A 19,802-nucleotide genomic window follows, 5' to 3' on the forward strand; every position below is an offset into this window, starting at 1 on the left:
ACGTCACCACGTCGGTCACGTGATCCAGAGTCACGTGTCCTTGTTGGACGTCACATGATCCAGAGACGTCACATGACTCCCAGACTCACAGTATAAAGGTCTGAGAGACAGAACACTCATTGCTTCTCAGCTGGCTTCAGACCCTGTTTGGCGTTACTACTTGCTCCTTGCTATCTTGATCACGGAACTCTACCTCGGACTCCCTCGGACACCCCTTTTGTACCTTTGCTTGGAACTGTTGACCTGTTGCCGGACTTTTGGACTTCACCTCTACTTGCCTTTGGATCATCCCTGGTTACCTTGCTGAACTTCTACGCCCTTTCCCTTCTTGGGATTCAAGTCAAGCCCTCTCTCCTACAGGTGGCTATCCCTTCATCCACGCTAACCTGCGGTTCTACCATTCCAGGGACCGCCGCATCAACTGAGTCTCGAACCTCTCTACTAGGTTACCTGGGTTACCCTTACACCAGATAGGTAAGACATTTTTAGATCCTTTTTGTTTATCTGACTGTGTTGTGATTGCCTGGTACTTAACCCCATTCCTTCTTGACAGCAGCATCGGTGTTCCAGAGGCTCCGTGGATCTGGGAAGACATCTCCCACCTGTGGCCTCAAAGGTCGCACAGCGGGTCTCTATTAAGTTCCCCTGTGCGTCACTTGGGGACAGAGGACTCATCGGTCTACACGACACTCAAGTCAGAACAGACTGAGAAGCCGTATAGTCGTGTTTGACGATGCAGGGATCCACGGAAGAACCCATAGCTGCTTTAGTCCAGGCAATTACAATATTAAGGGCAGATATGGCAGCCGCGAACATAGTGATCCACCAAAGGTTGGATTCCATACAAAGTGTTCAGCATTCCCTTCCTGCAGACCCTGAGTTTGGGGATGCCAGCTCCTTCACTACACCCCCTCCCTTGGCCACTTCTACAGTCCCGACTCCAATGATCCTCCCATCTCCTTCCCCCCTGGCTGCTCCGGAACGCTATCAAGGTGACCCCAAGAATTTCAGAACCTTTGTTAATCAGTGCAAGTTACACTTCTTATGCAGGCCTTTGGCTTTTCCTACTTCCACTACTAAAGCCGCCTTCGCCCTCTCCCATTTAGCCGGAACGGCTGCCGCTTGGGCTAATCCCCTGCTAGAGAATAACAGCCCAGTCCTTTACGACTTTGATTTGTTGGTTCTAGAAATGTCCCGAGTATTCGATACTCGACACAAGGCGCAGTCCAGGGATTTGGAGTTTTTGGAATTGACTCAGGGTAGAAGGACTTTGATAGAATACATCACCCGTTTCAATCAGCTAGTTGCAGAAACGTCATGGCCAGAAAACAAGCGGGCGGTGGTCTTTTATAGGGGGTTGAGTAACACCATGAAAGATGCTTTATCAGTGATCCCTTCTATGCCTACTCAATATCAGGAATTGGTTGATCTCGTCTTGCAGGTAGATGCACGACGATCAGAGCGTAGAGCTGAATTGGGGGTCTCTTCCCATCCTACTCTTGCTAGTACTCCTGCTTCCAGTACAGAAGAACCTATGCAAGTGGGAGGTTTACGTAGTCCTATTACCACATCAGAGAGGGAACGTAGAAGGGTGGACAATGCATGCTTCTATTGTGGCACCACTGGACATATTGTGAAAGAGTGTCCCCGACGTCCCAAGAAGAGCCAGGTTTTTCGGATGGCTCGACCTTAGATCCGGAGAACAGGTCGAGTGTCCCTTCATCATCTCCGGGTACCTCTCTTGCCTTTGCTCGTGTCCAACCCGTCTCTGTAAAGGCTACTCTATGTCCCTCTACAGGCCTTCTTCATGCAGTCAATATCATCATTGATTCAGGTGCCACTGGTAATTACATAGATATCGATTTGGCCCATTCCCTCAACCTACCTTTAGTGGTAAAAACACGACCGGAACATGTCCAAGCCGTAGACGGCTCTGCATTGGTTTCTGGTCCTGTTAGACACCAAACTGCACCCCTCTTGTTGAACATACAAGAAACACACACAGAAACCATATGTTTTGATTTGATTACCACACCCCAATTCGGTATCATACTAGGAATACCATGGTTACGTGAACATAACCCATTGATCAATTGGCAGTCAGGCAATGTACTCTTCGAGTCCGAAGTCTGTCAGAATTACTGTCTCCCGGTCCATCAAGCCTCTGACACGCCTTCTTGGGCCTTAGGAGCATTAGCTCAACTCACTGTTGAAGTTCCAGAGATCGTTCATTCGCATACTGTTGGGGGGTTGGTGTCTGGGATTCCGCCTGAGTACAATGCATTCGAATCGGTTTTCGATCGGGGCTCTTCCGAGGTACTTCCTCCACATAGACCATATGACTGCCCAATCGAAATACTTCCTGATTCCACTATCCCTTCGGGCAGGATCTATTCTTTGTCCCCTTCGGAGGAACAAGCATTGAAAGAGTATGTACAGAACGCCTTACGTTTAGGACACATCCGTCCCTCCACTTCACCAGCAGCAAGTCCCATATTCTTTGTACCCAAGAAGGAGGGGGATTTACGCCCTTGTGTGGATTATCGACGCCTTAACGCTATCACAAAAAAGGATAGATATCCAATCCCGTTAATCACCCCACTTCTGGACCATTTAACTCATGCTTCCGTTTTCACCAAGCTTGACCTACGTGGCGCATACAATTTAGTACGCGTTCGCGAGGGAGACGAGTGGAAAACGGCTTTTTGTACTCGTTACGGCTTGTACGAGTATTTGGTCATGCCTTTTGGCCTATGTAATGCCCCAGCCACGTTCCAACGATTCATGAATGACATATTCAGGGATATTCTGGACGTTTACATGGTTGTGTATTTGGACGACATCTTAATCTTTTCTCGTGATCTTGGTACCCATGTAAAGCATGTTCGGGAAGTACTATCCCGTTTGAGAGAACATTCTTTATTTGCCAAACCTGAGAAATGTCAGTTCCATAAAACGTCTGTTGAGTTTCTGGGTTTCCATATCACCCCGGGGGCGTTGTCCATGAACGAATCCAAGGTCAAAGCAGTATTAGATTGGCCAGTACCTCAAACACTCAAGTCCTTGCAGGCCTTTTTGGGATTCGCCAACTTTTATAGACGTTTCATTTCTTCTTTTTCCACTATTGTTGCGCCGCTCACGGCTCTGACTAGTCCTCAGGTACCCTATCATTGGCACAGGGAACATCAGGAGGCTTTTGAGGCTCTGAAAACTGCTTTCACTACCGCACCGGTACTCCAGCACCCCAATCCTGATCTTCCGTTCATAGTAGAGGCAGACGCCTCTTCTTTTGCTCTTGGTGCGGTATTGTCACAAACGTGCCCCACAACGGGCAAATTACATCCGGTGGCATACCATTCCCGTAAGTTCTCCAGTACTGAGACTCATTACACTGTTACGGAGAAAGAACTCTTGGCTGTCATGGATGCCTTTCGTGTTTGGCGCCATCATCTTCTGGGGGCCAAACATCCCATCACGGTTTACTCAGATCACCGGAATTTACAGGATCTGGCCTCATTGAAGTGCATTAATAGCAGACAGGTCCGATGGCATCTTTTCTTTTCCTCTTTTGATTTTCGTATTATGCATCGTCCTGGCACTGCACATGGAAAAGCAGACGCCTTGTCACGTTCCCCAGGGGGGGTCGAGTTGCCAACCTTTCCTGACACTGTTCTCGGAAAGAGTCATGTTATATGTCTTTGTACACCTTCATTGTCGTTGTTAGACTCGGTCCGATCTTGGACTAGCAATCACTCCGACCAGTTGCGAGAATGGGACCCCGTGTTTTCTGATGGGTTGCCTTTCGTACATGAACGTCTATACCTTCCCACACCTGACACTCGTAATCTGGCCCTGGAGTGGTCTCATGATGCCCCTTTTAATGCCCATCCCGGTCAAGAGCGCACTTTAGATCTTCTCAAGCGCTGGTGTTGGTGGCCCTCTATGAGGCGCGATGTAGACTGCTATGTCAATTCATGTGCAGTGTGTGCTCAGGCTAAGCATCGGAGAGGCCGACCGGTTGGGTTGCTACTTCCGCTTCCAGTTCCTCCCAGGCCTTGGCATACACTGACTATGGATTTCGTTACCGATCTCCCCAAATCACGAGGCTTTGACTCCATCTGGGTAGTGGTGGACACGTTTACAAAAATGGCTCGTTTTGTCCCTTGTAAAGGTATTCCTTCGGCCCCGGTCTTGGCGGACTTGTTTTTTGAACATGTGTTCATGTTATTCGGCCTCCCTTCGGTCATTATATCCGATCGAGGATCACAGTTCACCTCTCGGTTTTGGAGGTCGTTGACTAAATTGTTGGGCATTGATACCAGGTATTCTTCGGCATATCATCCTGAGACCGATGGGCAGACCGAAAGGACGAATCAATCTATGGAGCAGTATCTTCGCTGCCTTATATTGCAACATCAGACCTCCTGGTTGGCCGCTTTGCGGCTTGCTGAGTTCGCGTACAATAACGCGGCTCATTCAGCTACAGGTTATTCTCCTTTCTACGCCCTCTACGGCCAACATCCCAAGGTCTTGCCAGTCCCTGATGCTTCTAGTTCTTCGAATCCTGCGGCCACGACGTGTCTTAGGGATCTGTCTGCTGTACATGCTAGTACTGTGGTGCATCTCACGGAAGCGAAGACTGCCATGAAGGCCCGTGTGGATGGCAAACGTCTGGCTGCTCCCCCTCTGGTGGTGGGTTCTAGGGTCTGGTTGTCTTCACGTCACCTTCGCCTAGTGGGTTGCCGGAAACTGCTACCTCGTTTTGTTGGCCCGTATGTAGTCTCACAGGTAGTGAATCCGGTGGCTTTTCGTCTGGTGCTTCCTAGTTCTTGGCGTATCCATCCTGTCTTCCATGTGTCCCTCCTCAAGCCTTGCCCCGATTCTGTCCGCCTTCGTACCCCTGTTGCACCGGTGTCCCTGTCCTCTCCTGATGTCTTTGAGGTGTCGGCCATTTTAGGGTCCCGATGGTTTAGGGGTAGGCTCCAATATCTGGTGGATTGGAAGGGTTACGGCCCGGAGGAGCGTTCATGGGTTTCTGCCTTGGACCTGAACGCCCCTCGGCTGGTGACCCGCTTCCATAAGGATCATCCATCCAGCCCACGGGGTGGTGGGCCGTTGGGGGGGGGCTATGTTAGACGATCCTCTGCACACCAGTTCGCTACACATCAGAACACTGCTCACATATCTCCACCATCCCCTCCCACGGTTCCAGGCTCAGGTGATTCGGTTAACCCAAAGAACCGGAAACCCCGTACCAGCTTTGGGGTACGGGCTCGATTGCAGCCCTTTCTGCATTGGCAATTGCCTTGGAGAGCATATGGCAGAAGGGGCGGTGTTACGTCACCACGTCGGTCACGTGATCCAGAGTCACGTGTCCTTGTTGGACGTCACATGATCCAGAGACGTCACATGACTCCCAGACTCACAGTATAAAGGTCTGAGAGACAGAACACTCATTGCTTCTCAGCTGGCTTCAGACCCTGTTTGGCGTTACTACTTGCTCCTTGCTATCTTGATCACGGAACTCTACCTCGGACTCCCTCGGACACCCCTTTTGTACCTTTGCTTGGAACTGTTGACCTGTTGCCGGACTTTTGGACTTCACCTCGACTTGCCTTTGGATCATCCCTGGTTACCTTGCTGAACTTCTACGCCCTTTCCCTTCTTGGGATTCAAGTCAAGCCCTCTCTCCTACAGGTGGCTATCCCTTCATCCACGCTAACCTGCGGTTCTACCATTCCAGGGACCGCCGCATCAACTGAGTCTCGAACCTCTCTACTAGGTTACCTGGGTTACCCTTACACCAGATAGGTAAGACATTTTTAGATCCTTTTTGTTTATCTGACTGTGTTGTGATTGCCTGGTACTTAACCCCATTCCTTCTTGACAGCAGCATCGGTGTTCCAGAGGCTCCGTGGATCTGGGAAGACATCTCCCACCTGTGGCCTCAAAGGTCGCACAGCGGGTCTCTATTAAGTTCCCCTGTGCGTCACTTGGGGACAGAGGACTCATCGGTCTACACGACACTCAAGTCAGAACAGCCCGAGATTATTTGATGGTAATTCCATCCAGCTCACGACACGCTCCAAGTGCTCCTGCACAATTACCTTATACAATACCATCGAGGGTGTTGGCTCACAGATCCTGTCATTGCTTGTCCTGTATGTGGGCTTAGCACTGACAGTACCTGTTACAGCAATTGTGGGTGAGGAGCTTGCCAAGTTTCTTTGTAATCAAGAGGAGCTTCTTAGTGCTCACGCCACATCCCTTTTCATATGTGTGTATTCTTATCATGCTCTATTTGCACATCCTGGGTTTTAGTGTACGTGTGACTTGTTTCCTGAGTGCATGACGTTTGACTCAAAGCTATTCACTGTGTGATCTTGTGCACATATCCCTTGCCATATTCACTGCCTTTGTCCTCTCATGAGAGGCAGCCTCATACAATACGGTTTGACATAACAGCTTTTCTGCAACAGGAAGTTCCTGTACATCAGAAGTCTGCAACCTGTGGCTCTCCCGATGTTTTGTGCTACAATCCCAAGATCTCTGACCACTGACTATTCTGGCTAGGACTGATGGTAGTTGTAGTCCAGAAACATCTAGAAAGTCAAAGGTTACCGACGCCTGCTATACACAGTCTTCGTCATCCCAGTTGTCATGAGCATACTTTATGATTTGTGATACATTTGTTAAGATCTGTCATTTTAAAAGAAGCACAGAAAGAACCAAAATGCGATGGATGGAAAGTTTTGAATCAATCATAATCATTAGAATTCCTGCTGAGCTTTCTGTTCTGTACTTTTTCAGCCTGACTCAGACATTGCAGAAGAGCAGAGCAAACATGCAAAACAGTGCGGCTGTCACCGATAAGGCACAGTTTGAATAGGCAGTGACCCTCAGCACAGCGAGTTCCGGGTTATGTGTTGATTTATGGTAATGTCTACGCATTCACTTAAAGCTACTGGTGGATCACAAGACTTATTCAATGCTTGCTTAAATAAATTACAGTAATGTCAATATGAAATGGAAGAGGACATTTTTTATTTTTTATTTATAGTGAATTAGCCATATAAAAAACAAACAAAGCGAATAAAACAATAAATAGCTTTTAACACTATTAACACGATAAAGAAATAAAGCATTTAAAGACATTTTCACTTGAACCAACACAGAAAAATCTAAAAAAGCAAAAGAAATTAATAGAACAAGGGGAAAGAAATGGAAATGGAAGAGAACATTACACGTACACATTCTGGGACAGATGTAGCATTGTGTACTTCATCTGAGGCCCCACAGTGTATGATAACCTATTACAATTATGGGAAGTCATAACACTTTTTTTTAAAGATGCAATCTGACAGGTGTTGATATGCAGAGATGGCCTTACTTGCAATCTGGATTATATGCCAAATATGAAAACACTTCCTCCACGTTTCCAGTGCATGGGTAATGACATTTTGAAAGTATAGTGTACATTCTTCAAACTGGTTAATAACCACTGAACAGGTTATCATGCCGTGTTCTTTCGAGAGTGGAGTGCCTGCTACCTTGTTTGCATTCTTTATAATGTACTACAATCTGAAATGATGCCTTTCTTGGAGTAGTGTGCAGATATGGATTTTGAATCGTATAGGTTGTTGTAATGAGCAGTGCTGTCCCACGAAACTGACTGAATTAGAACATGATGGTGAGAGTGATTTTTTGCTAAATTTCACAGCTTTGCCTTAAACCAAAGAATGCAATTGGCTAAAGTCAAATTAAAAAAAATATTTATTTCATAGGGCACATCTCCATAAAATCAGAAACAACACACCACAATAAGAAACAAATTCAATACATATATTATTATACTAGCATTATTAATAACAGAGAATGTTTTTTTATTAAAGCATTTTATTAGTTTTAAACATAGGTAGTTGAGGTTACACATTAAACATTACATGGCAACTGCACAAATAGACAAAACAAAGCAAAGCAAGTCCAATCCATCCGTTAATATAGTACAGTTCAACCGCAACATCTTCCGAGTCATCATTCAGTCCGCTTACAAAGGATGAGTCTAGTTTGCATCCACCTATTTCTGCCAGATCTTTTTCACTTTTCCAGGGCACCCTCTAGCTGTGTATATGCCTTGTTCCATCAACATACAGATGTTCACATCTGCTATACATTGTGCAAAAAGCAGAGCAACACCCGATCCCCACAGTTTCGCTATATTGCGCTTAATCAGTCCCGCGGTCGTGGAGAGAAATAGTTTCTCAAATCGTGTTATTTCTCCATCCTCCTCAATGCCTAGTAGCATCATTTTAGGGTCTCTAGGGATGGTGTGGCCCAAGACCGCAGACAGTTTATTACAGCATTGTTGCCAGTACTCTTTGATCCGGGGGCATTCCCACAAGATATGGAAGAAGGTGCCCTCTCCCGGCAGACAACGCAAGCAATTTGGATCTGTGGCACGATTCCACTGATGCAGTGCTACTCGTGGGTAGTATACCCTATGTACATTTTTTAGCTGCATTAGCCGGAGTCTAGCAGAGATCACGGTTTCCTGTGGGTACATCAAAGCTGTTAACCAGTTCACGGGTTGTATAAGTCCAACCTCCCCCTCCCATTTGAGTTTAATAACAGAGAATCTCAAGTAAAAACACTGTTGCACAATTTCAAAAAATAAATGTAATTAATAGATAAACTGTCCATTATCTTCCCAGTAATTATCATCACATGCACGAATGTAATCTAATTCTGTCAACTCCACATGCCTTATTGCTCAGAACATATTATTATTTTTTAAAACTTTTTGTTGGGATTTGCAAAGCGCACTGCAGCCCTCTAGGCAACGAGGTGCTAAAAGTAGACTTAAGGAGTCTTGCTTGTGGGTTACATTAAGCGGCCCAATGTGTGAAGCTTAATGATATGCAGTTATTTATACAGTTGAGTTACTGAGTACAATGTTCTGCAATACAGAGTATGTCGAGTTCAGGTTATAGCAAGAGTAGAGACATTATGCATGAGGAATAGACTCTTTAGACAAAGAGCCTTGTTTTTAGGGCCTTGCGGAAGGTGGCATGAGACTTGATAGATCTAATCTGGTCTGGGAGTATGTTCCATAGAGTGGCGGCCATAGTTGGGAAGCTAGATCCTCCAGCACGCACTCTGCGTGAGTGAGGTACTGTGATGCGGTTGGCATAGGCAGCTCTGGCGGGTCTGGAGGCTGTTTGTCTGGAGATCCTTTGCGTAAGGTAGCTGGGAGCGAGGCCGTGAATACATTTGTGGGTTAGAGCTAGTGTTTTGAAGACGACCCTTTCCTTGATAGGTAGCCAATGTGCCTGTCTTCTGATCGTGGAGATGTGTTCCCTGCGTGAAAGGCCAGTGGCTGCCTTAAGGCGTTGTTCTGTGCTATCTGAAGTTTGGCCAAGTTATTTTGGGATGTGCCAATGAGGAGAGAATTGCAGTAACCCAGTCTAGAGCCGATGAGGGCGCTAGCTATGGTGATACAGTTCTGTTGGGTTAGGAATGGTCTGACAGCGTTAATCAATTTAGAGTGGTAGGCTGCAGAGGAGGCGATGGCGTTGACCTGCCTGTCCATGGTGAGGCTTGGTTCAAGGTACACGCCTAGTGTTTTAATCGTTTGTGATACTGTGAAAGGGATGTTATCAATTGTGAATGTTTTGTATTCTTTGGCAAGTTTATTTAGGGTGAAGGGGGATCCTATCAGCAGGAGTTACATTTTCTCACTGTTTAAACAGAGCCAATTATCTGCCATCCACGATTGTATGGTGGAGTAGATGAGGTTGAGGGTGTTAGAGTCAGCTAGATAGTCTCATCTGCATAATTGGTATATGAGATACCCAGCAAGTCTAAGATTTTGAATAAGGGTCTGGTGAAAAGGTTATGCAGCGTAGGGGCTATGCATGAGCCCTGTGGGACTCCACATTTGATAGGACTCGGGGTGGCATTAACTGATTCAGAAAAGACCTTCATTACTCTCTCCTGAAGGAAAGAGTTGATCCAGTCGCAAGCCTTTGGAGAGAAGTTTGCCGTGGAGGTGAGATGGTGACATAGGGTTTTGTGCTCAACAAGGTCAAAGGCAGCGCAGAGGTCTAGTAGCAGGAGGAGAGCAGCCTGCATCTCTGAAGTCATCTATTTGGTTTTTCAAATCTAGTAGTGCTGTTTCTGTGCCATGGCGAGGACGAAAGCCAGACTGGCGAAGTCCAAGAAGGTGATTGTCCTCAATGTATTTTTGAACTTGCAGGTAGGCTGATTTGTCCAGGATTTTTTTGTAAAAACGGAACCGTGGTGATCGGTCTATTGTTCCCTGGTGTCATTGGATCGAGAGAAGGGTTTTTAGTAGGGGTCTGACCCAGGCTTCTTTAAGGGAAGTTGGTACATGAGCTGTTTGGAAGGACAAGTTGATGAAGGCAGTAACAAAGGGTGCGAGGGCTGGTGCACATTCTTTGATGATGTGGGCCGGGCATGCGTACCCCTTGCAGTTGGATGGCTTAATGGATTTTATGAGGGCCGTGACATCTGTTTCGTTCATGGCAGTGAATTCGAAATTAGGTGTCCAGTAGTCTGCATTGCATGTGGGGGGTGCTGTGTGGGAGGCTATAAGGGAGGCGAGGGCTTCTTGATGGGCAAGAATTTTGGTGTGCAAGGTGTCAAGTTTGTTATTGATTGATTTCTAATTTTAATTCCTTGTGTCAAACACTGTCCAAGCACACTCACAGTAAAATGGACCATCATTAGCATCAGATAAAAGAATGCCAGCCCATGCATGCGGGTCCCAGTATTTCTAAGCCGTGGGAAACAATGACAGATTCTTAGTACATCATAGTGTGGGCAGAGCAATGCAATATCCATCAGGGTTCCTCTTCACTTCGACCACACCCACACAAAGAACAGAAAATACACGTCTTTATATATAATTACTTTTATGGGAAAGTTCAAGATTTTCGCTCATATTTTTTTCCCAACAGAGAGTAAATACACACTGTCCAAGCACTGGGCAAAATTACAGTTTCTGGGACGCAGGTGAATATTTAATACCAATGCTTGTAACAACCATAAAATAAATAATGTTTCAAAATGTGTTGTGTCTTGCAATGTCCCTGATCTGGCCAAACCTTTTTAGTTTTAGATATTAGGTGACACTCAAAGCACCACCTATAAGCTGAAACTGTTGCTTTGGAGTACAGATAGAAGGGAGATGGCATGTGAGGAAGGACACCCAGTTTGTGGCTGTCGTTGGGTTATTAATCAACCCAGGGTCATGCTAATCCCTAAATCCATTCCCGCCTAATACCTGCCCCTTCCCACTCAAAACACATCCTGCTGAGATCTCTTTGAGCTTGCTTTATCAAGCATTAACATACATGTTTGTGGTGGGTATTGCCTGCTAGTGTTCCTCTGAGCAATTTTCTGAGAGATAATGACTTAATCGAAGTTGTAAATGGCTGCTGGTGTAACAAAAAGCTCTTAAAGAAGTGTGCCCTAGGTCACATGGTTGACAAGTAGTATGTGTGTCCGCGCACTGAATTCCTGTAAAAAATCAAACCAAGCATTGGCAAAGCCAACAGTTTTGGCTTCTGTATAGGCATTCGCAGTACCGGGCAAATGCATTTCTCTCATATGCCCAGCTACTCATGCCATTTTCCAGCTGTTGCCATCTTTTTGCCCGGTAGTACCATTATGGCAGTGCCTGGCAATTGCCTACTTAATTCCTATGCACTAGTCTAAATGTAAAGGAGGGGCGGGAAAGCCAGTGTGGCTACACAAGAGGCCGGGCCTGGGGGAATACTGCACCCAAAAAACGGAAGAGTCCAGAAGGAAGACAAGTTACTCTTTTATGAACAAATTACATAAAAAAACATGGATCGCAATGGACATCGCATGATTTCCACAAGGCTCTCAACCACCAGCTTTTAAGAGAGAATGATGTCACTAAACAGAATATACAATTCAAAACCTAAGGTGGAAAGGGATTGGACAGTGGTGTTGGCTACATATAGGTTCTATTGGGAGTTAGTGCAGGGATTGGCTATATATTATCTGGTGACTCCACCTGAGACCACTTCTAAAATGTTGCACATCATGCTAGTGTGCTGTGAGTGGCTGCTGCAGTAAAGTGTGAGTGATCATTGAAGGTGGGTAGGGATTGGTCGTGGGGCTTTTCGCAGCCTCGGTGTCTTTGAAGGTTAGTAGCACATGAGCAACAATTGAAGGTGGTGAGAACGGCTCCAAGGTGCTACTTGTCCCAAAGAAGTTACCATATCTCCTTACCTAGGCTACATGCCAGGGCAGTTAGCTTTCAGTTTAACATTTCCTTGTATCTCTTATCCCAAAACTCGATGGGAACAAAGGTCCCTATCTGACTCGAATGAATGCGCATTATGCTTTAGTTGTGGGTCACGTGCATAGAGACCACAGTTTGGATTTTCCTTCTCTGTATTCAAGAGGATTTTTAACCCATATTAATGTGGTGAAATACTTTTTCTCCTATGCTAAGTCTGAGTTGGTGGGAACCTGTCATTCTAGCAACATGTGTTTGTTGGCTCAATCTAAGAGAACTGTGTCCCACGCCGGGGACCTGTTATTGTCTGCACCTTGGTGCGCTGATTGAAACTTTTCCCGATAACCCTGGCGGAAAAATGTGTGCACAGGCTGCCTGAGCCCGTTCGCTTGGGCTCTTTTGCTAATTCAGCAAACCAGGGGCTTCACACTGGCTTCCATTCTCCTGAGTGTGGTTGGGTCCTCCATCTTGGTTTACATGGCCACTCATTTTAATTGCATTCTGCATAAAGCAAGCTTTTATATGCATTCTCGTGCATCTTGCGTTTCAGCGTGGAAAAGAGAGTATATGCAAGCATATTCTTCATGTCTAAGTGCAATTTGACCTCTTGTTTGTGTGTCTTCGTGATGGACGGATATGTGCTTTGTGTCTAATGTGCCTACGTGTGTTGGCCTCAGCTGAGGCATAATTTGCTTTCTGCACAATCATAGCTTCTTTAGTTGCTCTATAGTCTGCAGGTCTACGACTTCTGCGACCTCATCAGGGTAGGGCCTGTAGGGTTGTCTTAGTGAGTATCTCTCTCGCATTGACGGTACAGTGGTGGTGAGGGGGTGGAGGCCAGGAACGATGTGCACCTCTCGATTCTATAAAGTAGAAGTGGGGGGCGGACCGACATGATGATGGACACATTCATCTGCCTCGCTTCTAAAACTGTTGGCTCATCCAATGCCTTTTTGGATTCTAAGCTTTCAAAACACTACTGTAGTTTTCATTTCCTTTGTGAATCATGACCGAGAGGCGAGGTCCTCTTTTTCCCAATATTGTGGTCCACACATTAGTAACAATCCACCTCACATTTATTTATTGTTACTATCGCTAGTCTGCTAGTGCTCTGTAAACATAAATAGACTATTGAAAATCAGCGACCTGGTGACCTCGAAATAAATCACACTGTGCATGTTACTCATTTTGTCAAACTTGAGGTTAATCCTATTCTCATTAGTGGAACTGAACTGCTATCTCCTAGTTAGGAGATTGCAAGCGGCTATGGTTACATAACCACAGGATTATTGAAATCGATTGGATAATACAGCGCAAACCCAATAGAAAATGGCCTGCAAATATTTGCAGCTCACAGATTCAAAGGTTGGAAGAGATGCAAATAGTCATGGGTCACTTTTGTTGTGACAAACTAACCACCCTATCCTACCCACAATGCATCTCATTGCTTTATCCCCTTCAACAGCACCCGAAGAAATGGAAATTGAAGAAAAGATTAAAATGCCATCAATGCCTTGCTGGTAACTACCGAGCCAGGCCCCAGTTCAGCAGTGAGGCATGCGATAAGCCCTCCTGCTTTCCAGAATCCAAATGCTCCCTGTATGAACTTCAAACTTTTCTAGATTCATATTTTAAAAGGTTCAAGAGATTGCAGGATCTCAAACCACCCGAAACGCAGAAGGTTCCACATATCCCTGAACCGGTTCCCCAAGGCCTAGGATTCGAGAGAAACAAAAGAATCCGTCAAGTTTCCCTCTTTGCACGTGCTGTATTTGGAATGCAGCACTGTATGAACATGTCTTTCCTGGTCTTCGATTGTATGTTTCTCGCCAGATCGCCTTATAGTGCTGTGGGACCTCACTTTGGACTGCCACCTTGGTCTGCCTGCCCCTTGTTTGTGTTCATAATAACCTCTTTTGCTCTCCCCTCGGTCTAGCCTAGCTCTGACTCATTTCTGGACCAGTGAGAACACATTTTTCAGTAATATACACAGTCACTGATTCATGTTCTCTTGCAAATGTTGTTTTGTTCTTGCGCCCTTCCGTTCCGAGGCTTATATGCAGCAACGCTGTGACCGTATTTTCCACTCTCCTGGCCCTGGTTTAATAGTGTAGAACCTTTATCGTTCTTCCTTTGTTCGGCTCTGCTTCTCTCTTTCCCTTCTCTTTGATTTTTTCCCTTTCTTTCTTCCTTTCTTTCTTTCTTTCTTTCTTTCTTTCTTTCTTTCTTTCTTTCTTTCTTTCTTTCTTTCTTTCTTTCTTTCTTTCTTTCTTTCTTTCCTTCTTTCTTTCTTTCTTTCTTTCTTTCTTTCCTTCTCATGCTACTGTTTTGAATACTTGCATTTTTTTCGTAATGCTTATGTTGTTCAATTATTTTTATGTATTTGTGAAAAGTCTTCTTTTTTTACTATAACACAATATAAAAATGAAAAAAATAAAAGAAAAAAAGAACTTCCGTTTTCACCCTTTCCCCCCTTCATTGGTCAGGCTGGACCATATGTGTGATCCTGTGTTCTGTTCTGGCTTTGTACTCCCCCTCCCCCCCGCCCCCCGAATGCTGGTGCGCTTCAGCATCATCTGCATTCATGAAGAGCACTCATGCCACCGAATTTTCATCTGTGAAAAGCACACAATTAAACAATGTGCAGGTTGAAGTCCATAATTCGACATGTGAACACATTGTTTTGTTATCTTTGCCTATTGCAAATGACAATTGTTATATTTGTCTTTTAAATCTATATATCGTTGACATAGGTGTACACAGATGTGCAGGTCTGATGACGCAAGCTGAACTTGTATTGTCACGTGAGGTGCCCAAATAGTGCCTCAGTGAACCAATAACCTGCGGATTTGCAGCAACTGGGATGTGATGAACACCCACCAGCAGAAGGCGGGACCAACTTAGCAGAGATGTGTTCATGTTGCAAGGTAATGAGGGTCTAAATCCAAGCTCTTCATGTATGTCCTCCTTGAGCACTATGGCAGAAATCAGTATCTCAAATGAGTGCATGTCCAAGGAGCTGTCCCAAGTACTTATCATCTTCCCAGTGCCCCAATACTCTTTTGCGCACACTCAGAACCTATGCCAGTGAACAAAACCCAATTCTCAAAAACACATGTGCAGTGCAGTGAGATGTGCAACCATGAAAAGATGCACATGGGTGATTGCATATCCCGTCGGATGTCACCATTCAGAAAGAGCCCTGTATACAATGCACAGAAGGCAACCCTGCTCACATGTTATGTTTTTTTTTTTTTCAACTCTTTATTTCTCATTTTCAACAATATTCAACAAGCAGTATCATCATCACAAGTCATTGGACTGCAAAATATACAATAGCAGGAAGCAATACAGCAGAATTTCATACCATAACCCCATATCCCACCATATCAAAATGTAAAATTAACTTAAAACCAAACCAGATATATCAAACAAATAACAGACAAACAAGACTACACAAAACAACCACATAAACAACACAATTCCCCCCCCTATATGTAAAGTACCTGAAAGTAAACCATTTCACTCCACTCTATAATTCAACCTAGCATTATCCATAAAGGTCATTAAAACTCTCCCACATTTATGTTATGTTAATGAGATTTGTAGTGTAACCGCATCCAAAGCTCCTACCCCATGCTGACTATATCCTGAGAGCAAGAGTGTGAGACACGTGCATTACCACTGAGAATAACTATACCAAAGAGAATCCTGGAAGTAAGATTCCCAATGAGAAAGCCATACATACATAGAGGACAATATGATGGCCATTTGAATGAAATCCTGCAAGGAGTGTGAAGATCGAGGGAACGAGTTGATGTTGGTTGTAAACTCACTGTTTTAGATAATTGATATTAAAACAGATGCACTTTGCCAACTTCCTGATTCAGTTTTGATTGTTGATGTTTGAGTAATATTCTGGAGCTCCATCTGTCTCTAAGTATTGCTGCCTCGTTTTAAAGGGCTGGGTCGCACACCCCAGTTCAATACTGTGCACCACAGCCATTTTTAAGGTCTCCGGCCCGTCAGATTGATCTGAAAAAGAAAAAGGCTAGACGAGGGTTAGTTAGTAGGAGGTGAGGTAGAGCGCCAGAGGACTTTTGCTTTGCTGTTGATAGTTTCAGTTCGGAAAACCTGGTCAAACTATGTGTTGGGTTTGCTTCTCGATGGCATGGGTTTAGTTTTCCTTTGGTGTGTTAGTCTGTATAGGATTGGTTTTTGTGTCTGTGGCGTAGTGCTGGAGATTGAGTGTGTTATAACTCAGTGGGATGACGGAGGAGGTTGCAGATTGCTGGGTGAATTCAAGTTGGTGCTGTTATAGAGGCGTGTGTATGTTATATTTGGTGGTTGAGCAGTGTGTTTGTTGAAGAATGGAGAGATTTAGTAGGGTTAATGGTGGAAAAGGTACTTTTGCCCTTTGTAGGGGCATTGGGCCTCATTACAAGTTGGCCAGTCAGAATGAATGGTTCTATGTTCTTTCATCGCCGGTAATTTAAACGCCTAGCATTTAAACGTGTACATTCAGTGGTCGAAGTGTACGAAAAGAAGTAGTGGAGCTATGTTCCCTGCTGACCTGCCCCCGCTCCCCACCAACCCCATCGCCACATCCCCTCCTACACAGAAGACATCCCCCCAAACACTTCAACCGCTGTTTAAGGGAACGTTCCATGCAGTGCACTGAAAGTACAACTTTCAACTTCTTCCTGCACTTTTATTTTAAAACAAAACATTCCAGAACGGTTTCTTTTTAAAATAAAAATATAGGAGCTGTAAAAGGTAATTAAAGAAAGTAGAGGAGCACCGCTCCCGCTCACTTCGACCACTGTGTACATTATAACGAAAATGTTCACAGATTTCTTTGGGGGGATTTACCCCCACCCAAACCCACACTCTCCCACCTATTTTTACCTATTCCCTACCCCCCAAGCCCCTATCTGCCCTTTCCCTCCCCCCCTCCCCAAAAAATGTGATGAAGATTTGTGTTATAATGTGCACGTTTAAATGCCAGGCTTTGAAATGAGCGGCGATGAAAGGACGTTGTACCGAATTAAGTTTGCCGCTGAAGTGCTGGAATTACCTCCAGCAAACAGCTGGAGGTAATTCCAGCACCTTACTGTCAAAAATTACTGGTGTTACTGGCACCAGTATTACCGATGCCGGTTATATCGTCAAAATCCCCTGTGGAGTCCAATGGGACTCCATGGGATGGGAATTTACCATTGACACTGGCACTTGTAATCCGATGGTAATACCGCCAGATTGAGTGGCAGTATAAATTTTTCAGTTTGCCGGTATCCTGCCGGATTTACCGCCAGGATATTGGCAAACTTGTAAGGAGGCCCATTGTTTTGTTTTCGCTGAATTCTTTTATATGCTCATTAGCTAGATTATGATTTCTTTTGTTGGGCCTGCCCAGTTCAGTTGAGCCGGTTATGAGGGTCCCATGGTTTGTAGTGTCTTCATTGTTGAGTGCATCTCTTTGTGTTAAGGTTGGTGAGTTAAAGAGACAGATATTTAGTAGTTTTCGAAAGGTTAGGCGTTCTTCTGTTGCTCATAGTTGCTTGGGGAGTGAGTTCCAGAAATGTGCTGAGATGCATTAGAAGGCTGATCCACCATACTTCAGTTTTGAATATTGCTTTGGTTATAGGTGTATCTCGTTGCTGAATCTCAGGAGTCGTTTGGGTCTGTGGATGGAGATGTGTTCTTGTACGAACTTCCCCTCCTTGGCCAGGGATTTCTCTGTTTGTTACGCAAAGTGTTTTGAAGTAACCAGGCACACGAGAAGCACGGAGATCACGGAAATCTATTCAACTACGGTAAGACAGAGGGCGACGAGTGTTTTAGAATATAAGACTGTGCAACAAGGAAAATTAGATGGTAGACACTATGGACAGAGAAGGTTTTTTTTTTTGGTTTTTTTTTTTGAAAAAAGCAAAAGTAAGACATTTTTCGCATTTCCCTTTTAGAAACTTTAGAAAGCAGCGAAAAGAGAGAGAAAAAAACACAATGAATGGAAACCTGTAAAACGGATGTTTTCTAAAGAAACTTAAACAAGGTAAAATTATGCGTGAATTTAAAAGAAATTATTGCCATTAATAATAAAATCGATTGATACCAATGACATAGGAAACTTGTTAACAGCAAACACAATTTTCAAACAAAAAGTGGAGTGTTACAGAAACAAAGGATGGTCTATAAACACTGTCATTAAACAACTTTGTTCAGTTACAATGTTAAATACAGAGTGTTAAAAAGGAAATACAACCAGTGACGCGGGGGATTTTTCTTTTCTTTTACAGGCAATTCTAGGCAATTTCATATTAAGAAACAACGCATTCAGTTGCTATAGTGATTTCCAATGTAAAGAAGAACCATATTAAAACAAAACAATTTTTGACATATGGCCATTATTAAGACAACGAATCTCAAATAAACTAATTGTGGAAAGAAACAACTAGTCAAAGATCCTCCTGAAGAACCGTCAGATAAAAAGACGGGGAAACACGTGTCGAGGACATCAGAGGACAACAAGGAGAGGACAATAAAGAACAATAAGGCACAACCAAAATCATAAGGACACAACCTAATCAAGGACATTCAGGCCACTTCAAAAATTCTAAAGAGGATATTTAGGACACAACTAACCCAAACAAAGGGGTAGAAGTGGACATCAAAAGTGGACACTAAGGATACAACTACAATTGAAATTCCCAAGGACATTATTAAATCCTAAAGAAAGTATTTAGGAAATAAACAATTTTTACCAAAGTGGAAACCAAATGCAAGATATTTTATCGCAGTCAATAATAATATGAATGTTCAATAAAAAGGCGCCATACCAAACAATACAGTATTTTTGTATTGTTTTGAAGTAACTCCTTTATTTGACTGGCCAGTGTAGGGATCTCAGTGTTGGTTTGATGTGTTTTGTCTTAGTGAGTTTGAGGAGTAGTCTTACTGCTGTGCTCTGTATCTGTTGTAGTTGTTTGGTAAGGTAGTCTGACATTCTGGGGTAGATGCTGTTGGCGTAGTCTATTCTTGACATGATGAGGGCGATGATGGCACGTGTTCTGTGTGAGACTGTGAGGAAGGGAAGCATCTGTTGATTGTGCATAGATGGAAGAACCATACATTTACCACTGCATTGACTTGTGGTTCAAATGTTAGGTCACTGCCCATTAATATTCTGAGATTTGTATCTACTTTGGAAGATTCCAGTCGGTTTCCCATTTCATTAGGCGATGAAATGCGATGTTGGGTCGATGGGTTGTTGAGCGTGATCATGATTTCTGTTTTGTCCGGGTTGAGTTTCGCGTTGTTGGACCTCATCCATCCATTTATTTGAGTGAGGCAGTTGGTAAGGGTTTGGTCTAGTTCTCTGGTATTATTAAATCTATTCATGATTTGCATGCCATCATGGATGTCATCCTGGGGTCTCCTGGGGTCACTGTTGCAACCCCTGGCTTTTAATTTGTGAGCCCCACCAATCCCTTGCGACCCCTGTGCTATG

At 44.4% G+C, this 19,802-nt stretch overlaps 1 long non-coding RNA gene across 2 annotated transcripts in view; it reads left to right on the forward strand.

Moving 5' to 3' along the window:
• LOC138525784 (uncharacterized) overlaps nt 1-19,802 on the forward strand; it is a 167,643-nt gene that overhangs the window by 114,020 nt on the left and 33,821 nt on the right. For both annotated transcript variants that reach the window (XR_011283429.1, XR_011283430.1), the window contains exon 2: nt 15,046-15,219. This is a non-coding gene — a long non-coding RNA (uncharacterized lncRNA). The remainder of the gene's footprint in view (nt 1-15,045; nt 15,220-19,802) is intronic.

The sequence above is a fragment of the Ambystoma mexicanum genome, chromosome 7p (assembly GCF_040938575.1).
Source record: "Ambystoma mexicanum isolate Mex_15411 chromosome 7p, UKY_AmexF1_1, whole genome shotgun sequence".
NCBI classification, from domain to species: domain Eukaryota; kingdom Metazoa; phylum Chordata; class Amphibia; order Caudata; family Ambystomatidae; genus Ambystoma; species Ambystoma mexicanum.